Genomic DNA, 23,083 nt, shown 5'->3' with positions numbered 1-23,083 from the left:
ATTTCTTGAAATTAGACCTTTTTTAAAAAATTTCTCTCTTCTATTTAATTCCTTTTGGGACACCATTTTGAAAGAGTCAGACACAGAGAGCCATATTCTTCCAATTCAAAATTTGAAAATGATAGGAAAATGCCTCTCTTTGTGGACATATACACACACACACACATTCACGTAAAGACATACACACAAGTAAACCCAGAGAGGCTTTAAGATTCTCTTGCTATATGCAGAATTTCCCGATGTACAGTATACTCAGAAATGTCATTATCATGTTGATACAAAGTATATTTTATTGTAGCAGTAATTTGTGTCATTTGCCAATAATTTCTCTAACGGTACTAGGAAAAGCTTATTTTTAACTATGTGAATAAATCAACTACATTTTTAAACAATAAATAAAAGCCAACATGTTAGAATGCAAAACTCTAATTGCTGTTTCATGCAGTTAGCAACAGATTTTTAAGATATATTAGCATTTTCTGGTTTCCCTGACCTCTTTTTCCATTCTCTCCCCCCACAAACACCATTTTATTTTGGTGTTTTGTTTTTTTTTTTTTTATTGATATGTGTGAGTATTAATACTGTAGTGCAGACAACTTAAGGTATTGGAAATACCCTTTCTACCCTTTTTAGGGTTGTTATTATTATTTGTTTATACTGACTTAAAAATAAATATGGACTGTTATCCCCAGGTGCCTTTGGTGAGGGAAGAGGTAGGGAAGACAACAAAAATCTGAAAAAATCTGGAAAGGAGAGATGCAAATCTCCCTCTTGACCTGTGGTCTTTTTTATTAGGGTTGTTATTGGTCCTCCCAAACTGGAACACAGACTTGTAATCCTGCAGTTTATGCTTTGCCATGCAGGTGTGCTTTCACTCCAAAACAATGGAGTTCATGTCATGAAAACATTTTATGTTTTTGCAACATCTAGAAGTATGATTCCAATTGATTTGATATTTTTCATTTAAACTCTCTTAACATTTTATGAAATGGCACAGTATAAACCTAGTATGCAGATAAAAACCATAATTTTGGAATTAGGAATTAGTATTTTATTCTGTAAGTGAATTTAACATGCCTTCTGTAAAGAAACTTCCAACAATATTAAAAATCTCATTACATCTGAAACCTTTGTGTTTGTTTTCCTCTTAATAAATATTTTTTGCAAAATTGCAATACTCTATCATGATGCTTTAATTACCTTTAAGAACAGAACTTTGCTTCTTTATTAGCACTGGATTCTTCTTGAGGGCTGGATATTTTAAATCTTATGTAAATGTAATAAACCTTAATACTATACCAAACCAAGCTGAAGCTCCAGTGGGATGCTTCCAAAGACCTGAATATATGTTAAGAACATATTCTCTTTTTTCCTAGCTTTATCTATTGATCTATATGATCAACTAATTTATTGTAGTTTTTCCACTAATCCAGAGTGTCCTTAGAGCAAATTCCGATGATTTTTTGCTTATTTCCAGCCTAGCCTGATTCCTCCTTATTCCTGGCCACACATCCCAACATCTCCAGTGGCTGCTGCAATGCAGATCCCTCATGTCAGCGCATAAGCCACAATGATGCCGAATCAAACTTTTGTATGAATCATTTGGGATTTTATTTCAATATCAGTGGTGGAGTACATCTACTACAAAGAATTGCTGGATAGAAATGTGTCCTTCAAAATATCTGTGGTCTCCTTTTCTCTTTAATGACAGTGATTCTAAATGCATCCTGAAAAATGTAGGTTCTTTCTCCTGTCACCATCACTCTTTATTTCTGCTGTCATCTGGTGGTGAGGCAGCCTCAGGCCAAACTAGCATCCCTGACACCATAGCAAAACAAACATTTTTCCTGATGTTAGAAAACTTGGCTTTACTCTTAGTTAAAAAGAACAAGAAAATGAAAAATTAGTGCAAAATAGTACAATATTTTATATCATCAGTTTTATGACAAAAAAGTCCTTAATGCAAAGGAATGGGGTTTATGGATTAAAAATAATGCCAAAAAGCATGACATCTTGTTTTGAGCTTTTAGGTTTTCACCTAAAAACTTTTAAAACAATATTTAACTATGATTTTTATGGAACCCTACGTTGCTATTCAAAATTCTATGTCATCGTAAAGTATGAATATTGCACTGATGATATAAGATGTCCATTTAAAGGATAGTAATAATGATATATTGAACCTTCCTTTCAAAAATCATGCATTAATACTCTTCTAATCACCCAACCATCTCCTCTTTTTCTCTCCTACAAATAGCTAAACAAATAAATAAATAATTAATCCAGATTCTTCGTGATATTCATTGCATTTCACCAAGCACAGAGGTGAATAGATATGTCATGAAGTACTATTTTTTCCCTCAGAAAATTAAGAAAATCCAGTGAATGGAAAATCGGGGTCACTCTGTGTTGCATTGCAAAGTAATAGTTATTGTAGTATTGAATCCACTAACAGGAACATTTGAAAATGAGGAAGAGCGTTCAGACAGGAAACCAGAAAGCTGGGAGAGGTGAAAAGGGGAAACTGGAAGTCTTGTGCTAGGCTGATAGCAAGTGTAATAGCAAAAATGATTGCTTTGTTTCCCAGGATGGAGAGGAAGGGCTGGAGACATTGCTGCTCTTTGTCTCATATGGGGAAGAAAATCCTCATTTCCCCTTAGCAGGGGCAGTCTATGCTGCTCCGAGGGTGATTTACCTTGAGAAGAATAAACAGTTCAGAAAATCTTCACCTGACAATGTTGTAAGTCAAACAAATCTGAAACCTGGCTGGAATCAAATGAGCAATTTAATGTCTGATATATCCTCAAGATATATCTACTTGGGCCGGGAACTGCTGTGGGTTTGGTGACTCAGTCACTGAGCTTTTTTGCCCAACTTCAATGGCAGTACTGTTAAACCCTGGCTCTGAATTTAATTGATGCTTATTTATGTGTGGTTGTCAAAGAACTCAGATGGAGTACAGGTAGCTATAAATATTACACACTGTGAGTCTGTGAGTATCAGTGGTTGCTATTCATTTTCAAGTTCTGAAATAAGCAAGTGGATTATGGTATTTAATAAATGTTTATGTGTTTTTCATTAAATGATCAGTGCATTAAATCCTTAAGCATTTAAAAATGAAGATCTAGTCTTATTCTCTTTCTCTGAAGTGACCCACCACACTAAGAATATAATATGGTTTTTTTTTTTTTTTCTCTTTCTCTGTTAATTCATAAGTCCCTTTTTCATTCCTAAGGGAAAAAAACAAAGTAAAAGGACCAAATATTTTAAAGTGAAAAAGCATTTTGTGAAGCCTGGACAGAATACAGAATTTATCTTGCAACACTGGTCAGACTCTTGTCTTCTAGGGAGAAAAACAAAATCTATTTTCTAAGAATAATTAAAATTTTCAAGCTAGAATATTTTCAGATAGATATTTTTGGTGGGTGTTTTTAATTTTTTTTTCTCTATTTTGAAGTCATAGAAGCAACTTGAAAGAAATATCTAGAGTAACTGCTTATTTAAATTAGCCACCCTTCTTTTCTCCTTTGAGAAATGTGCTATATAAGTAGAACATACCTCTAGGTGTACTTATTAAATCACTAAATGTGCATTATTTGCTTTGGTATAATAACAAGTATGCCTATTATTAAGCACAGCATGCTGCCATGTACTAGAAATTCACACTAGAATCGATAGAGAGGAATTAACCCCTGCTGTGGGGCATCACTCCTGTTGTGTGGAGCATATGTCTCATGATGGGACAAATCACTCTCTGAAAGGGCCTGTGATGCCTACACCGTTAAATATAAAAGGTTTTTACATGAACAACTTTAATTAGCTGATTAACTCTTAGGTAAAATCAGGTAAGATTACTATCCCATTTAGATATTAAATTCCAAGAAGTATTTTGTACTAATCAGTATTTAGAAGTCCAGTTAAAGCTTTTATGGGAACATGAGCATCATTTGCTTGCACTGTGTTTTTAAATACCTTTAAAAAGTCATGTGGTATTTTGCCTAAAATCTATCCAGGAACACAAGTACCTCCATGTTTTCACTGGGTACAACCAAACGATTATCTTCTGCAAATACAGGTTTGCAATTTTTTCTCATGGCTGAAATCTTAAAAGCAGATCAAATATGTTTAGCAAGGTATCTTTCTAGAAACATCAAGTCAAGTCATAGGCAACGTTTCCCCAGGCCCCAAATATTGAGGCAGAATCAGGACATTTCTGGTTTACCTACACTTATCTGGACCTTTTCATATTATTCACGTGCCCTCATTGCTAAACACAAAACAATTTAATGCTATCAGTTAAATTCCAGTGGTACTGTTCATTATGAATGCATGAAGCTACACAAAGTCTGAATACAAAACCCTGCAGGTCATTAAAGACAGTTCCTGGTGCCAAATGAGTTTTCATTTGGCTCAAGCAAGAAGAGGCAGTTTAATACAATCTGATACAATGCACCGATACACAAACTTTTAAGAAATAATGCTGCCATTTAAGCATTCTTTGTTTTTTTTTTTTCCCTTTTCCAATCTTCAGTCCATGTAATGCACTGTTCACATCCAAGACCATTCAAATTATTTTTTCATTTTCAATCATTTTCATTGCCAAGGATGCTTTTATTAATCTTAAATATTTTAAGGCAAATTACACTGCAGCTTTAGTGGAACGTATGACAGTTCTCTAGAGCTCGAAGTACAGCAGTTCATGGAATAATTAATACAATAACATGGAAGGAAAATTGTTATTTAAAATTTAATAAAATAACTTACCAGCCCAAAACACATGAATATGAGTTCTGGGAATTTTTGGTACTGTTGAAACTGAACATCTCTCCTCTTTGCAAATAATAAAACCAGTGTTTGTGAGGCAATATCCTGGTGATGGTTCAAATAATGTAGACTTTTTAGACTCTCTGCATGCAGCCTTTCATTTTCAAATTTTCTAGTTTCATTCTTAATGCATAAATTGTATGAAGAAATATCCGGGGTACTGAATTATTCCAGAGCACTGAATTATACCAGAGCATCTGTTGATCTATCTCAGAATTGTTGTTGGATAATTTTAGCCTTCCAAGAAAAAAAAGAAAGAAAGAAGGAGAAAGAAAGAGGTTTGGATGAAACAAATAGGTGCTAGGTAATCTCATCTGCCTTTCCCACAAAAATTTGGACCAAATAATCTTTTGAGGCCACTCCCAAATTTGGCCCTTTTATGAGAATATAATTGAAAATGTAGTTTCTAATAGTAGAAGTCATCCAAACCCCACTTATTTATCAATACTATTTACCTTTATTATCTCCTGCCATCTGAGTTATAACACTTCAATTTATACATGAAATGACTAGAGGGTTGGGATTATCTGTCTTCCTGTTTTTATAGGGACAATTAAATTGGTTTGTATAAGGACAGTTATGAAGGGCATACTGAACTTCTATATGCAAAAAATGTGTGTGCAGGTGTCAAAAAACTGAAAGAACTCTTTGATATTTGCAGTTTTGTATAGTTTTACATACATACATAGTTTCACTTTGGAGAGAAGTGCTGGGACACAGACTGTTCCTACAAAGATTTTGCTCAACTATACCCTTACAAGAAATTTAACTAGTTTGAATAACATCCCATAAAATAAAATACATATGTTGTTACTTTATTACTGATTGGAACAAAACATCAAAATCCAACATATTTAGAGCTTTGTCTTGTTCGTCACAAACAGGCAAAAATCAAGAATCTTGAGATTTATTTCAATCTTCATAACAAAGATAATTTTTAATGAGAATAAAGAGCCCCTATAAAATTATTTATTTTTGAAATGACCTTTTATTCACTTGATAGTTGTTTTCTATTGAATTTTTCCACTGAATTCCAATTTCTACCTCTATAGATAAATTACATAATATTTGTTTTTATTTGTATTCTTTTTTTTTTCAATAAGTATATACATGTCTTAACCATGCACATTGACAATTCAATAAAAATAATTTTATGGCTAAGGGCCAGGATAAGGCCCTTAAACAAACAAACGAACAAACAAACCAAAAAACCCCAACAAATTATGTCTTTGTCAGAGTTCACTTCCTAAACTCTGTTTTTCAGAAGGATATGTTTTGTTTCCTTCTCTTTCATGTCTTTAGGGTCTTGACCCTAAAGACATGAGAGAAATAGAACAGAGGAGCAAGGCTGAATTTGACCATGTCTGTTTAAAAAGTCATTAACTTTCACATCTCTTCTTCACGTCTGCTTAACAAAGTAGTTACTTCTCAAGGAAGTAAAAAACAAAGAACAATTATTAGCTTTTTTGTTTTTAAAAAAAAAAATTAATCCTTTCATACATCCTTTTTTGAAAGTTTGTACTTTATTATTATCATTATTTCCTTACTTGAGACAAGTTTGTGGCACTTTAATTATTATCCATTATCTTGCTCATTAAAAGACAAATAAAAAACTTATTTCATATTTCAGCATAATTTATAGTCTTTGCCCATGATAAAACATAATGATGTTACAATAAATTTTAATGTGTAACCTCTGTCTTTGACTGGAAATAAACCTGAAATATGTATGGTGACAAGTGCTGCATGCTGCCATTTCTGGGACACAGATTTCATACAGAAGAATAAAAAGTTGCTTGTTAAACATTTATTTTTAAATTAGGAAATATATGTATACATATAAGACACACACACACACACACACACACCAAAATTAAAAGTAAAATCAGAAAAAATGTCTCTGCCTTGGAATAATCTGATATTTTAGAGCTTTGGAAGGCGTATTCAGATTATATACTTGGTTTATTATGAGAAAGAAGCAGCTTAAAGTAATTGCCAGTGTGTAGCATTGAATTCAGCTCTTCTGGTAACTGGAGGACAGGCAAGATTGTTTGTAACTCTGCAAGAAATACCTGACTTACAAAGAGATTACTTCTGCATTCACCTGGTAAGGAGAAAATTAATTTCATTGGTAATTTCTCTTTTGCTTACTAAATATAGTGTGAGTAAACTGGGATAGCAAAGAAATTTATCCAAAATATTTGTTTTCCTGCAGTGAAAGCAAAATAAATAGCTGCACCATTAACGCAGCAAGAGCAGTAAACAGCAAGACCCTGGCAAGGTAAGCATTACTGATCAGTGAAATGTGCTGGCTTTAGCAGAGCAAATCTCCTACTTCCCTCTGGGAAATGGGGAAGAAAAGTAAGGCTGATCAGGTAGTTGATAGAAGAGGATATATTTCATTTCCCCCAGAAGGACATTCTCCCTCTACTAAACATTTCCTATCTCCTTGTTCTCTTTGTTTCCACTCTTTGGCTTCTTTTTTTTAATTCTGAAAGATTTCTGAGGACGTTTCTATACAATGCATTAAGAGCAGTTTTGTGCTTTGTTTTGTGTTGTGCTTTTCCTTCAGCCTATACAAATGTAGGCCTGTTTTCTCTAAAAAATACTCCTTGATTTCTTAAAGGAAATAAGAGATGATTTCACAAAGCTTAAGTAATTAAAAAAAGGGGAAAAATGGCCTACAGAAATTGTCTGTCAACATTCCAGATCACAGCTGATAACAGTCACCTGCCATCCCCCAGCATGCTTAAAAATACATCGTTCTCTTGGGAGCTCTGAAGCGTTATGACTACAAAGACTAATTAGCTTTTTGAACTCAGAAGTCCAATTTCTTAGATTGGATTTAAGTTTTGGATTGAATGTTTTGATGAGTATATATTTGTGTACATGAGATGATTTCACTCACTGTGGTCTTTGTGAGCATCTCTTGCATCAGTTTGCTGCAATGCACCCCTTTTTACAAATAGAGACTGGATTTAATTTCTTAATCAGTTTAATTTAGTACAAGTCTAGAGAGTCTAGAGTTGCAGAAATCTAGGAAGAGATGCTCTTTTCTTTTTTTTAAGCCAGTGTCAATAACTTCACCTTTTATAAAAATGAAATTTCTCCTTTAGTGGAGCCAGAGTTTTTGTTTCATTTCACATCAAATCAGAATCAAAATTACTGTAATGATGTGATAAAAACTTGTAATGAATGTAAGGGAAACTTTTTTTCCTACAGTGTTTCTCTTAAAATGTATTGAAAATAGACATAGCCTTCCAAGCAACTATCCAAGACTTGACTTAACAGCAAGGTAGGCAATAGCAGGCCTTATTCACCACTCCAATTAATTAGGAAGATTCATCTGAAGTTGTTTTTTTTTTTGGTTCCAAGAGCTTTCCAGTGCCAGATAAGAGAAGTGAAATTACTGTTAACTCTTCATAGAGATAATACTGCCTGGAAATCAATATTAGCTGTACCAGATACCTGTACCAGATACCTGTGTATCCTATATTGCAGCAAAATATATTAGAAATTTTTCTATGGGTTTCCTGGTGTTCAAAGTATCCTTTGTGCTTTTCAAACATATAAAACTACCAAAGAAACACAGTCCTAAAGGAAAAAAATATTATTTGAAGTCATATACCTGACAGTATTAAGAACTTTAGATTCAAAAAACAGAAATAAACAACATGGGGTTTGTTTTCTTTTTTTTCTATTAGGGACTCTCCTTAGAAAATTAAATATCTGTATTTTTAATTATTTGCAGTTTTATGGAACAAAAAATTATTGCAGTGAAAAAGTGCTTTAGCTTGAATGGGAGTACCATGTGATTTTCAGGAAAAATTAATATTCCAGAGAAAAAAAAAGAGCTGCTAAAATCTAGGTATTACCACTTCCATATTTGTATATTTTTTTATCAGAATATTAAATCTATCTCGAGTCATATTGAATTTTGATACTTTCAAGGAAAGAAGTACAAGCTACCCAATCCAGAACGTCACATAAAGTAGTGCCAGATGCAGGTTCAAGATATTTAGGTTTGGAATATAGGCACAAGTATCTTGTTCAATAGGCTACTGGATAAAAAAATAAGCCATGGTACTTTTTTAAATTAGATTGGAAGGGTACTTTGATTGGTTAGTTTGGTTAATGATCCATCTATCAAATTCTGTTGAATTCATAAATGAATTCTTTTTAATGAATGATTTATTAAAAATACCTATTCATCCCCACCAAATCAACCTTTTTCTGACTTCTAGGAAGAAGACAGTATTGTACTGGAGAAGCAGGATTCTGTGGTTCCAGGCAGTGTATCTTCACAAATCACAAATAAGACATTCTGCCGCTAAATAACATTCCAGATTTGTTATCAAAGAATCATTTATCACAGAAAAAAAAAGTGGGAAAATAAGATATTTATTATTAGTGTAAAGAAAATGTGAAAATGTAGTGCCAATCCAAATAATTTCCACGGGTTTTTTTTCATTTAGATTATAATGAGGCTGTATATTTTTATATTCAGGAGATTAAAATGATCAACAGCATAAAACAAAACAAGGAAAAAACCACAAAACAAAATCAACAAACCTCTAGTTAACTAGTTTCAAAACCTAGTCCTCTACTTCCATGAAGTTTCTTTTAAAGCCTATGATTATATGTGAGATCAATCACAACAGATTTTTTTCAGAATTCAATGGCTCTGGGAGGTTTATATCATGATGTTTCTACAAAGGATCAAGTTTTTAAATCCTTGGTACATGAACATTCCCCTTACAGGTATTATCTGAAATTTGGGTTTTAACTACTCTGATCAGCAGAGTAATAGTCATCTGGATACAAACTCAGGATCTGTATTTAATAAGCCAGATTTTGAATTCCAAGAGCAGGGAGAAAAATCCCACTGATTTTTAGGAACTGGGAGAATCACCACATCTGTCCTTTTTGTGCACTGATCAAAGTGTGTTCCTAACCAGATACAAACTTGACATTTTTAAAAACAACACATGGTCTTAAGTCATGAGGATCTACTGAAACACAATGAGTGTGTTTGGCCAGCATTCATACCCTGTGCTTGCTTTTGCAAGGGAAAAGCTGCATTCAATTCATCAGCATTTCTTTCTGCTTTCCAAATCTATCTGATTCCAGTTACAATCTGTGGCTTATTTAGTTTTTAATTTGTTTTCCACAGATACTGTTTTTAGATGCATATGTATTTCACGGGAGTACCACTGAATTACAATTTTTCTAACACACAGAAAAGAAAAATAAATGTACCCATTATTCCAGCATTATTTTTCTGTCCCTGTGGGATTTGTATTTCCACAAACTGAGTGCCTGAAAAGACTGAAATATGTATCCTATGGATGATTCGAAACTGAGGATGGAAGTTCTAGATGGCATAGTTAAAATATCTAAATTATTCACCCACTCATGTGAATTCTGCATACCATGACTGCACTCCTTCCCTTGGTTCCCAGAGCTGTAGCTCTGGGAGGAAGATAAGGTTTTCAGGATCTGGTTGTATCCACAGTGCTGAAGCTCAGGAAGGGTTGAGCACACCCAATTCATTGTGACCCAGTTGAAGCTGAAAATCTTTGCCATGGGGAATTCAGGTCTTTTCTCAGGGGTTTACTTTTCCCTTCATCCAAGCCACCAAGACACTTTAAGGATATATTGATCATTTGAGCCTGCAAAGACATAAAAAGCAAAAGCATAATCCAAATGTTATTTTTGCATCCTTTTTTATTTTTAAGAATATAGTGAAGAATGCAGTTCACATAAAACGTACTGACACCAATGAGCAAGTGAGATACTTGACCAAGAAAACAGCTGGTGTTTTATACTTTGTGCTGAGCTTGGTGCAAAGGGAATGTGGTACCTGATACTTCAGTTTAATACTACTGTGGATGACTAGTGTGTCCCTACATACCAAGTCATCACAGCCTCTTCTTTTGTGCCATTTCTTTTTTTTTTTTTAACATTTGCTCTTCCTCTTGTAATTCTTGTAATTCTTGTAATTTCCTCTAATAATCTGCTGAATTTGAGAATATGAGGCTAGAATTTGCTCTTTAGGTTCATATCAGTTTAAGTCAGGAATATCTAAAGAGATTTTTCAGCTGCATGTTGGTAAATACACACTCTGCTCACAATTTGTATTCACAAAGATTACATTTATTCAGTTCTGTTTGCTTATAATGCAGAATGGGTTAGCTTTAAAAAACTGCCAGTGCCCTGAAAGAGCTCTGGTAACAATGTAAAAGTACTGAAATAAAATAACAGTGCAGAGAAGCATTTGTATTATTAATAATTCAATTTATATATCCTTGAGGCAGAGAGAGAAGTTGATTTTTAACATGATACTTCTAAATCCTGGAAGACACAGTGGACACAGAAATTACACGTGTATTTCTCAGTTTTTTGTGCTTTAAACCTGGTTACAGTAGCTATGCATGACTGACAGTTTTCATGCAGCATGAGTCAGGAACAGCTTATGAAATTCCAGATTATTTCAATATTACAGAGTATTTGCAGTACTTAAGTATTTGCACTGCTTTAATAGCTGAAAGCTTTATAAATGAGCATCAGCTAAAACTCAAAATGGTTTTGCTTTGAAAATATCAAAGATCAGGCTAGGAAAATACCACCTTGACCTGCAGGCAAACATGCTGAACAAGTTCAGTCTGTCTCAAAGTTGTAAATGGTATGGGATGACACCTATAGCACAGAAAAACTCCCATCTATCTGTTTTCTACCTTTAATAATCTAAAGGTATCTGGGGGAGAATATATCAAAGGAGATGGCTGAGACCTGACAAAAAATGTGATGCAGCTGAAGTGCTAATGCATTAGCTTGTGAGGACAAAATAATATTTAAGGATTGTGGTTGATGATTTTATTATACACCCACACAATGTGGGATCTGGAGAAGATGCAGAGTCCTTTTGCTTACCCATTGCTAGTGCCTCCCCATTAATTTGGTGTCCTCCAGCTGTGGTGTTGCATTGCCTGGTGCCACACTGATGGCTTTGTTTGCGGTGCTGTTTAGGCTGTACTCACACTGGTCACAGACTCCTCAGTTCCCCTGTGTGCAGCATTCCATCACAGACCTGGATCATGGTGAGGGCAATGAGTTGACCTCTGAAGTGGCCTGTAGTAATTGATTTGACAGGGCTGCAAAAAGCTACTCATCCTCTGACCTTGTCATATTAAGACCGTGCTGACATGGTTTTAATGTTGTACGTCACTGTTAATTCATTCATCGGCAAGAACATTTTTCTGGTCTGTCACAGCAACCACACCAGTCGGGGTTTCTTTCATAGAAGCTTAAAAGGCATCCTTTTTCCACAAAATTTGTTCACATCACAGATGACCTTTTTATTGTAGCTCTGGGCTTTGGCAGGGGAGGTGACCCTGGCAGTTGCAGTTTACTTTACTCTCTCTCTCTTTAAACATTTCTCATAATTGAAGTGCGTTGCTTTATTGGCAGTGGGGGTGAGTATCTCTCCTTGGCTTTGATCTTCCTTTTTCTAGGTGCAGGACTTCGGTAAGGCCAGGGAAATATGGTATATAACATTGCAAATAAAGTCAGAACAAAAAGATACTGAAATTATGAAGATAAAATAGACCATCTTACTGGGCAGGACGTGCTTCAAATAATGGCACTCACATTGAATATTTCACTGAAACAAAATGTTGAAATGAAATGTTTTGATTTAGATAAAGCTAGGATGTCTTTTTAGCTGAAAAGTGTTATGAAAAGATTTTAGCAACTTGTAACTCAAATTTTTAAATAGTTCTCTGAAAAAAAAAGTGAAAAACAAAATGTATAAAACCCAACCCCCTGAAAGATGCAAATTGTCCTTATTGAAAATCAAACCTGATTTTTATGCACGTAGGGCAAACTATTCTGTACTTGCTCTTATAAAGCAATGGTTTGCTGGAATCTTTAATTTTTTTTTTTTTTGCAAAAGCAATATTTGCAGGATAAGTTGCTACTCTACGTGATAAAGGATGACACAGGATGGATGGTTCTGTGAGAGTAGTAAATGCAGTGAAGAACAGCAAATTTAAAACTTTGTATTTACTTCACAAAAGCACAGGCTAACATGCTGTTAAGAGGGCAAATACAAATCCAGCAGATTTAATGAGATTATATTCTGTTTTAAGAGGTAAATAAGGAAAACCAATAGACAAGAACAATACACACATTACTTGTAGCTAAGTTATGAATGAACCACTCTCATGTGTTTCAATTGCCATGAATTTGCAGTTTAATTATTTCATTCTAAAATGCTTTGCTTTGAGAAAAGACCACAGTGACTGAAGAAATTTCATTAAATGCATATAAAGCATTAAAATCCTGAGTCCTTTGGGTCTGGCCACACAAAACTCTTAAGAGAACTGATGGATTTTCAGTATTCTGCTTAGCAAACAGAGGTCAAATCTACAAGCAATTTAAAATAGAAGCAAGATGCAGAAATATAAGGACTGATTTCCACAAATTGTTTTATCTAATAGAAGGGATATTATGCCTGGAGACACCTCTACTATGAGCTTTAAGCCAGTTCAGCATCTTCACAACAGCAGGGCAGAGGCATCTGACAGCATAGCAGAGCATTCCTAGCACATGTGGTGCTTTTCAGTGTGTGCAGTGGGATTGACAAACTGGTTAGGATGCAATCAGGAAAGAGATGTGCCTGAAGGTATTTCTCATATTTCAATTCATGTGTTCAATTCCTATTTTGAAAAAATATGCTGCTCTCCAGTACCTTCAGTTCTAGAGTTATACATCAGGCATGAAGAGGTCTGTTTTAGGTGGTCAGATCTGAGGGGCATCTCGTATATCTGATACAACCGTTGCCTCTAGGTATTTTGCAAAGGACTCCTTCAAATTCTTCTGCATTTGCAAACCCATTTTTCATTATCCTCCTCCTCTGTCACTCTGCCTAGTTTTCTTTACATTGACTCTATGTATGTCTCATTTCCATTCTGCATCCCCAGAAAAGTTGGCTGAGGTCTGAAACCGCATGGTTTGCAGTCCACAAAATAGATTTTCCCTAATTTTTCTAGAAGACAAATCACATATGCAATTCAGTGGGTGTTAAATATGTTATTCTCAATATCTCCAAAGCCTTCTCAAACCATACAAAACAAGGCTTCAAATATCACTCTGGTTAACATGGATTAAAATACCTGGATTTGAAAGGATTTGAAAATTCCTTGCAGTTTTTGTGGAAAGGATCTTACCTTTATATATATTCTCAAATGTTAAGAAGTTTAATAGTTCCCAGCATGATTTCTTAGCTTGATTTAAATTTTTTGTTAGTCTCCACTACCTACTTTTCCATAAAAGAAGACAGAATCCATCATGAATTCATGAATACATCATCTGATATGAGCTAGATGGGGTGTTTCATAAGGAATATTCTTATTGCATCCTAACATTATCAGATGAGAAATTATTGGCAAAATACTTACAAAATCAATGCTAACACAAACAATTTGAAAGGTGAAAAGTGAATTGGGATGTGTTAATACCAAATGTACTGGAGAAGATGTGGTGTAGTAAACATCAGAATTATTAAACACCTTGTCATGATGAAATGTGAATAAAATTCCTTTAATACTTAAATCCACGGATACTTAAATATCAAATTCAATGTAATAAGTAGGGAAAAATCCAGTGTTATAAAAACCTTTGTAGGTAAGCATAGGAGCCTAATTTCTTAGTTGTTAAAGAAGGTTTTCTAAAATCAGTGTCATTTAGCTTCTTTTATTTTTATAGTTAACACTTGAGAACTAATGAAAACTAACAAACTGCAGCAGCTTCTAAGCTAACATCCTGTGATCATCACAAGCTCTTTTCTTGACAGCTTCATCCAAGGAATCAGGATAAATGTTAATTCTCTAATTTTCATATTTTAGCAACTTGGCTCTCTTATCAGTTACCGTTAGACAGACTTTCTCATGAAAATGGACAGAAAATGACAAATTAGAGATAGAGCTTCTTTAAAGTCTTGACTGCCTTCTAAGAGGCACAAGTATGTTTCTTCTGCTATTAAAACATTACTTGCCTGGACAACCAATGAACAAAATAGTGTTGGGTCTGTAAAGACACCTGCAAATTGTCCTTCTATCTTCCCAATCCAATTTCTTTAGGTCTGACATTAGAAGCTGCTTTGTACCATGATGTCTTTTGCCATTCCCATTAAAGCATTGATCGACTTGCTATCTTACTTCTTTAAAATTCCTTTTTTCCTAACATTTCATCCTAAAGTGCAGCAGTGCTTAGGATCAGCTTTCATAAGGTTAGAGGCAGATGCCTCCTCCATTCACATTTATGTTTCTTGAAAGCTCCTTTTTATCCTCAACTCTGTGAAGCTTACTGGTATGGAAATTACATTTTATGTTTTTTCCACATGCCATCCTCTTTTAATTTCCTTCTTCTTTTTCCTTCTCTTCTTGTTCTTTAGAACATGAACCTCAAGAGGAGCCTTGTCAAAGAATGATAATTGGTGGTTTGGGTTGGAATGGATCTTAAAGATCATCCAGTTCCAACCCCCCTGCCATGGGCAGGGATACCTTCCACTAGACCAGGTTGCTCAAAGGCCTTCCAGGTTGCCCTTCATTCCTCATGGCCATGAAGAATGAATGTTCTAGATTCAATTTTTAGAGAAACATTGAAAAAATTGAAATATCCATTATCTTTATTGAAGTATAATAAGTAGTTTGCTAATGAAAAGTAATTTAATGGAGAAGAGTGTTCTTTCATTGGCCACACGTCTCTAAAAATACAAACCCATCTGAAAATTTGAAAAGAGGTAGGAGAACAGATTGGTGATTCAGGATGGTTATGATAAGGCGTTTTAGTCTACAAAGCTCTTTAAAATGCAGGCCAAAAGCCAAAATAGGGATTGAACTCAGTTTTGTTACAGGTTCCTTGTATCTGCCTGATCTCCATGCTCCCTGTCCAGCTACTCTGTTTCTTCTCTTCTTCATTTTGGGCTCCCACCAAACCAACTTGTTATGCAAATTTTCAATGTACAAGAGGGGAATTCTCACACCCACCAGAGTCCTTCTGCAGTATAAAAAAGTGTTTCATCTGTATTGCATTCTAATGCCTTAATTTCCATCACTAAATTGGAGTATTTTCCTATGAGGAATCACTATACCAAGAAGCTAATGGTATATGACTGGTTTATAAGGCTATCTTTTTCTGAGAAGTTTGGTTAAAATAAGAGATTCAGGAAAAAACCAACAACTATCTGGAAATAGTTTTGTAATAATTCTTAATAAATGCTGTTAGTTTTAAGAATAATGTAGAAAGAACACCCACTTTCAGAGTGCAGGGAACAGGCTTGAATCTCACAGTAGCAATAGAGAAAACAGACTTCTCATTGTTACTTATTTTTATTTTAGCCTTCACCAAAGCTGACAGTATCTCTGTGAATTTCATAAGCAGACCTCTGCAAGCAGTTCAGAATTGCAAATATGTACGGTGAGCATTCCAAAGCAATAACATCCTAATCCAGTGATTAGTCCTGCTGTTATCACAGTGTGGATTGTAAAAAAAAGTAAGTTTTTAAAATACATGAAGAAATAAATAAATTCCCAGACCCACCGCAACTTCCTCATTTTCCGTGAAGAATTAATATTTCTTCTAGGAGTTATGAACTCTTTTCTTGTTTGCCTAATGTTGGCATTGCCTTAGTACACAGTGCAGGGTGGTAGCCAAATCTCAGCCGCCTGAGTATAAGGAATTATGGTGGTCACCACTGACCAACCTGTTAGACCTTTGGGTGCCGGAAAAGAGTCTGATGACTGGATAATACATACTACAGCAGTATAGCTTGTGGCCAGATATAAGCCAGATGTGAGCTGAAAGCTACACATGCACGTTAGCACTCCTGTGCATCTTTTTCTTTTAAAGGCATCAGAGGCACAGAACCCAGGCACTGCCTTATTACGTGTGACTTCCAGACCAGGCTGGCATGCACCTGAGACCTTCAGAGACAGGTGTCAAGCCTGCAGCTGTCTGGTGCTGTTCTGGAAGACAAGCCAAAACATGCTGAGCTATGATTATCAAAATGAGCTGGAACTGAAATTTAAAGAATCGTATCTTACTGTAAAAAATTTTAGTTCTCATCCTGTATATATTTGTACCTGCTGTTAATGAACTGTCAAGGATACTGTACAGTATTTTCAGAAATACAGACCCCCAGTATAACATACTAATGGGAAAGCCTTGATTGTGTGTTCTAAGGGCTGAGAATAAAGATAGCACCCTCCAATCACAGCTTTCTCGGATACGAACAAACCAGGGAACATTTCTGTAATGAAAGAGCAGAAGACTGAAGTAATTTAAATTAAAAGAGTATATAGCTTTTTTCTTCTTAAAAATAGTTCACTATCTAAAAAAAAAGTCAAAGCCATAATAAATTAAAAAAAAAAAAACTTATGCAAATGGAATGCCAGTGTTTTCAGTAAGGTGATAAATAACCAAATATATTTTCTGTTTATTAAATGTTCTGCAAGGTTCCTTGTTTTTACATTTTAAATTAAGTGTCTGGTTTTGTGCAATGTGGTAAGGAAAATACTATGAAATTACACTGGCCTTGTTAATTGTATACGTTATTTCAAAATGTTGCATTATATATGGTTATCTACAGATGCTGAGAGGAAATTTGTGCTATTTCTGACCCTAAGTGTGAGGATATTTGGAATCTGAGAAGCCAATATTCAGGGGTTGGTGGAATGCTAATAAATAATGACAGAAAATGCATCTTTAGTTTAAATAAGGTCAAGATAAATTTCCAGTTAAGCCTATCCATCTGGTATACCACAGAGCAAGCTGCCTCCTGCCTTTACTTATTTGAGCCTCTTGCATCTAAGCTAAGCATTTTCAAGGGTTCTGAGTGTATTCATGGACCTGCATTAGCATGACCCCTACCCAGGCATCCAGTGTTCAGGAGTCCCATTTCAGCTCAGCCCTGGGACCTGAGCTCTGTCATAGATGTACCTGTCTTCTGCCCCAGCCTTTGCCAGCCCTCGCTTGTTGACTTGACTTGAGGAATGACTTGCCACTTCCCATTTGTATGTTGTTGGTTGGGCTGTTGGTGAACCTGCCCCTAAGCAGCTCTGCAGATCATCTTGCACAGATAGACTGGGAAGGTGTCCCTGGTGGTCAAGTTGTCACCCTTTCCTGGGTTGTGGACTGTTCATGCCTTGTCCTTCCTTGTTGAGGTACTCCAGTCTTGAAGCTTTGGACTATAACAAGAACTTTCCTATTGAAATTAGGATTACTGCATACTTAGAAGTAACAGGTGAAGGAAAAGTTTGCCAGCTTTCAGAATCATACTGAATTCTAACAGACTTGGCAACCTGTATTTTTATCCTGTTGCTTCTGCATGAGCAATGATGTTATGATGCTCAATCATTTATTAGGAAATAATCACAGAATCAGTATGTAGGGCTTGCTTCTGAGAGCCCTAAACTGCTCTATGTAGCAGTGAACACAAACAAAGACAGTTATTATTAAACACTTAAATGTGCCTGAAAACAGACCTAAAAGAATTCCTCATTTGAATTCAGAAAGGTGTAATAAAGTGTAAACGTGTTCACAGTGTTTATTTACTTGACTTACACAGTTCCTTTGTGGTTTTGAGAACGCTTTGGTACTTCATTAATCAAGCTGTTATTCCTTTGTAATAAGACATTTTATGATTTTTAAATACTTGCCTTTTTTTTCTTTTTTGACTATGTGGTGAGTTTCATCTCCTTCCAGATATTCACAATTGCTTGTGGAACTTCAAGGTAATTTCTTGACAAGGGGAAGTGTAGTGGGAGGCTATCTGCTTTCCATAAGAAAAAGTCTTAGGAGAGTGACCGGTGATTTTTTTCTTCTTCTGTCCAGCAACTTTAGAAACTGTCGGTCAGTTGCAGCTAAACTTCATAGTTACTTCAGGGAAGAAAAAATATTGCAAGGAATATTAGATGCCAAATAAGCATCAGAGTTTGTCTGTTAGCTGGAGAGCACATGCACTATTGGCTTTGGCTAGTAATTAAGGGGGTTGAATCTGGCCTGGTGTCATACTGTTGCTGATGTGGATATACAAACACCATAACAGAGAGCCTGTGACAAAAGTTCTTATAATTTTAGGGTGAGAGCTTAGTCATATTACACATGTAAAACACCCATAGTCTGCACAAAGCTGCATGTAGGTCACCACTCTGATAGTGGTGGGAGACAATACACAGGGAAAATTTGCCAGCCTGGACACCATCTTTCTCAATACCCGGCATCAGGGTTGTGTGATAATGGATGAGAATCCTTAATCCCTATTGCACATGAAGTAGTCTAATTATTTTTCCAACCTAATTATGTTGTCTGTCTCCAAGGAGTTTGTTTGCCTCTTTGTTTTGTTACTGTGATTAATGACATCATCCCATACCAACCCATATATACCAGGGAGCACAGAATCATAGAATTATTTGGTTAGAAAAGACAATAAAATGTCATCTGGCCCAATCTCATTTTTCACTACTTTCATTTTATCAGGTTGCTCAAAGTGATTCCAGGGATGAAGCAGCCACAACTTTTCTGAACAACCTGTGCCAGTGTCCCAGCAACCTCGAAATAAAAAAAATCTTCATTATGTCGAATCCAAACCTACCTGCTTAGAGTTTAAAACTATTGCCCCTTGTCCAGTCATTATGGGTTTTGGGAAAAGCTTGTCCTCTCTTGTAGCCCTGTTTATTTACAGGAAAGAGCTCTAAGGTCTCCCCAGAGCCCTTTCTTCTCCACGCCAAATAACCCCAACTCTCTCAGCCTGTCTTAGTAGCAGAGATTCCATCTCTCATCTGTGGAAAGGGCAAGAGAAGAGACAAATGAGACAAAACTGGGGTTTGCAGCAAAGTCAGTTAAGTCACCTGTCCAAAATTAAACCTCAATAGGTGAGAATCCTAGTGCTCCCGTTTCCCCCTTTGTGAAGAAAATGACACTGCCATTTTGTCTGGTTTTGTTTTGCATCACACTATTTTGAATTTCTTGAGTCATTCTGAGAGATCGATTTACTTTTTTATTAACCAAGTTGGTTGTTTTGTTGGGTTAAAATCTCTTAAAACCTCTTAAAACCTCTATTTCTCATGTCCAGGAGGTTTTTATCAGCATATAGAAATAATTTTTTTGACACTTGTATGGGGGGAAGATCCTCTAAAATAAAAGTCATAAAACACTTTCCCCGTGAAGTCAGGAATCCAGGATTCATTGTATCGTTGCTTGAAAGTAGAAACTACTGGAATGCTCTGACTGGAGTATTAGAAAAATACTCCTCCTCTCCCCACACATTAAGGGTTCTCATAATTTTGTTTAAAGAAAATTATTTTTAAAATGAAAGAAAGTCACTAAATTAGTATTTGGGGTATTTTTTTATATATACTTCAAGTGTAGAACCGCATGAGGAGTAAGAAAACTATTACCTGAACAACAAAAAAACACCCCATCCCACCCCCAATGCTTAAGAAAACCTTGATTTTCAATACTGTAATTAATTCTTTCCTGTAATATGTAATCAGCTATAGCTATTTAATCAAAAAATGACATTTCCTGATACTGATTTTTTTTTTACTTCCATCATTCCAACCAAGAAGTTTTCATTTTGACATACTGTTCAATAAGATGCATTGTGATAATTCAAGAGATCCAAAAGGGAAAATATCCACAAGTTTTACCACTTTTTGATGCTGAATTTCCCCTCTTCTAAAGTAAGAGTACCTGGTTTTAATCAAGACTTGAAGTTTGAGTAACAAACTGGTTTACATAGTCTTACAGCAGAGGAATTAAATGTTGAAACTCATGGCAAAGAAGGAACACCATATTTTTGAAATGGGACTTTCCAGCTCATGGGTCTAGATTTCTTGGGTTGAACATGTGGGAAAAAAATGAAATCTCTGAAGTGTTCCAACAGCTCCTCCAGTGGCACTCACTGAGTGTAGGGCGTCAGGGCAGACCATGGAATTCACCAGCCATGCTCTCTAAATGTAGCCTAGGCATACTTCCTTATATACACAGGTGCTTTACAAACTGTAACGGCATAGATATACTAAGTGCCAGAATCTCCAGCTAAAGTGATTTTTTCCCATTAAAAGAAAAAAATGATAATTTTTGAAACAAGCACAACTTTTAAACTATTTATTCTGTGTGCTAATTGGGTATTCAACCTCACTTCTAAATGAAGCTCAAAAGTACTAAGGAGTTTCTAGGCTGAATCTAAGCCGTCTGCCTTCAGAGACACACGATTCTCAAAGTCAGTGCTTCTCTCCTCAATGCCTCTCGCTAAATGATGCCAGGTAACAGAAGCTGAAGCATGGTCTGGCCCAAAGACAACCTTGTGGCAGAGAGGGAAACGGGTACAAAATTGAGATGTGTGTAATTTTTTACAGTTTCAGTAAGAGCTTCTGTGCCTGCTTTGAATGTAGCATCATCTTTTGGTGGCGTCTTTGAAGAGAGGTTTTACCAACATAAGACAACAAAATTAATGCTAACATGCTGTTATTTTGAATTAAATCTCTTATTCCCAAGACTATGCTAGTCCATCTGGGGATCAGTAGTTTGGTGTACACATGACGATATCAGAAGAAGGCTGATCCCATTTCTTCTGTCTACTACTGCTGCCTGCCAGAGAGGAAACAAAATCCCAGCCTCCTTTATCCCAAAATGTTTCTGCTTTATCCCAAACTGACCGGCAAACTACAAAACCAAGCATCTCCTTTTGCTCATTAGGGAGTAAACAGCATTTCTTCCTAGATGGTTCAATATTTCTCATGTCTTTGGTAACTGACACTACATTTGTGAATTACAATACAGTTTTTCACAATATGTGACTAACTGCAAATCATTTGAAGCAAGCAAATTATCAATTTTCATTTTACTGCCAATTTGTTTTGTTAGGGGTTTACATTAAGTGCTTCAAGAATTGTCAATTTGTGTGGGGTTATCCTTTCTTAGTTTAATTGTCTTGGTATTGAATAATTAACTTTCTCACACTCTTCTATGTACTACTTCAATATGTTTAAAAGCTGCAGCTTTTACTCCTTGTTCACATTAAGACAGTATAATTACCTGACCTTTCTGCCTTGTGTTGCAATTATTTAGGTTTTTCAAACATTTTCACAACCATGTATTGATTCCTATTAATGTTTCTTTCTTACTCGTTTTAGTTCATAGCTCATTGGCCTCCACATTTAAGTTCTTTTGTTGGTTTATATGCAAAAGCCATTCTATTCTTCTGTGATTCTATGACTTTTTTGTTTATTATTGCTTTTTCCCCTGTGTGAATCAGGGGAAATTTTCTTTTGAAAAAATAGTCAGTAGAAAACTGTCCTGCTAATTTCTGTGTTGGAATTTTTTGGAGGAAAAGAACCAGATAATTTTTTCTTGACATTTTCTGGGACATATCAGATCCATTAATTGATTATTGGCCTCATACATCTTTCCAAGATTTTTTTTTTCCAGTTTTACTAGTTTCTTAGTCTCCATTCTGCCGTTTATTATTTTGCTTTACACTAGCAACTGGAGGCTTCATCAAATTGAAGGCCTCATTGTGTTAAGAATTTGGGAAATGCAGTGCAAACTATGTCCTTGAACCAATATTTATGATGTTTGAGGACATACCTAGAGTGTAATATACAAACCTAATGTTGATTGTCATTTAGGTGGATTGTTCCTCTCTAAGATACTAACATGGCTGTCATGACTTCATAATATTATCTGCAACTTATCAAAAAGTCTTCAATAATGTGAATATTGAGGAATTTCAACAAGCTTTATATATTTAGTTGCCTAGAAGATTTTATTCTCATCAAACTGGCATAAAATCATTCAGGCAATCTGCATCAAAAGGGTATTGAACCTCAGCCAAAACCTCAAACTATTGATATTATCTGAACATTGTAGAATTTCCTGTGTGCTAATCAAAGAATTTTTTTAAATTTTGTTGGATAAAATTCAGAAGATAGATGGAGCTATTTTTTTTCTCCCAAAGTAAAATTTTCTAATCTTACAATAAGTTAAAAAAAAAACCTTGCCAGGAATGATTGACATTTTATTGAGTACCAGTGGAAAAGTAATTTGGAATTCTTTTCTCCAATGAGTAAGATACAATGGGTTTTGTTTAAAAAGAAGAACTAAACAGTATCTGGTTAAATTCTGAACAAATAAATATCTAAAAAGAGTGCCCATTCAAGGGGGGAGGTCTAGTATTTTCTAGAACTTAGAA

General features: G+C 35.3%; 1 protein-coding gene across 1 annotated transcript in view; it reads left to right on the top strand.

Moving 5' to 3' along the window:
* Positions 1 to 23,083, top strand: part of TENM4 (teneurin transmembrane protein 4) — a 1,563,960-nt gene that overhangs the window by 373,374 nt on the left and 1,167,503 nt on the right. The window lies entirely within an intron of this gene.

The sequence above is a fragment of the Corvus moneduloides genome, chromosome 2 (genome assembly GCF_009650955.1).
Source record: "Corvus moneduloides isolate bCorMon1 chromosome 2, bCorMon1.pri, whole genome shotgun sequence".
NCBI classification, from domain to species: Eukaryota; Metazoa; Chordata; class Aves; order Passeriformes; family Corvidae; genus Corvus; species Corvus moneduloides.
This window is presented reverse-complemented; position numbering and strand designations above follow the sequence as displayed.